The sequence below is a fragment of the Penaeus monodon genome, chromosome 25, assembly GCF_015228065.2.
Source record: "Penaeus monodon isolate SGIC_2016 chromosome 25, NSTDA_Pmon_1, whole genome shotgun sequence".
In the NCBI taxonomy this organism is placed as follows: Eukaryota; Metazoa; Arthropoda; class Malacostraca; order Decapoda; family Penaeidae; genus Penaeus; species Penaeus monodon.
The window spans coordinates 33,604,128-33,604,464 of record NC_051410.1 but is presented as its reverse complement, the minus strand read 5'-3'; positions in this window follow the sequence as shown (position 1 = coordinate 33,604,464).

The following is a 337-nucleotide window of genomic DNA, read 5'->3' as shown; positions in this document are numbered from 1 at the left end:
TACAAACCCGCGCGGGCAAGCAAACAAGCAAACAAACATATTCAGGCAAACAAAGTAACACACGAAAATCCAAACAAACACACAACCGAAACACACACAAGCGCACACACTCGTACTGTTGCAATTTCAGATGAGTTCGCCAGATATTTACAGAAAGTACAAATTCACAGATTCCTATTATGTAGGTCAGAGAGGTAAATAGAGAAATATGTTAAAATTGGCATAAACAGATTAACAAATTAAATGGGAGTCGGTCTGAGGAATAAATAAGAAACTATTAATAACAAAACAAAGGAAAATATGCAGTAAAATAGAAACATCAAAACTACTGTCCTTG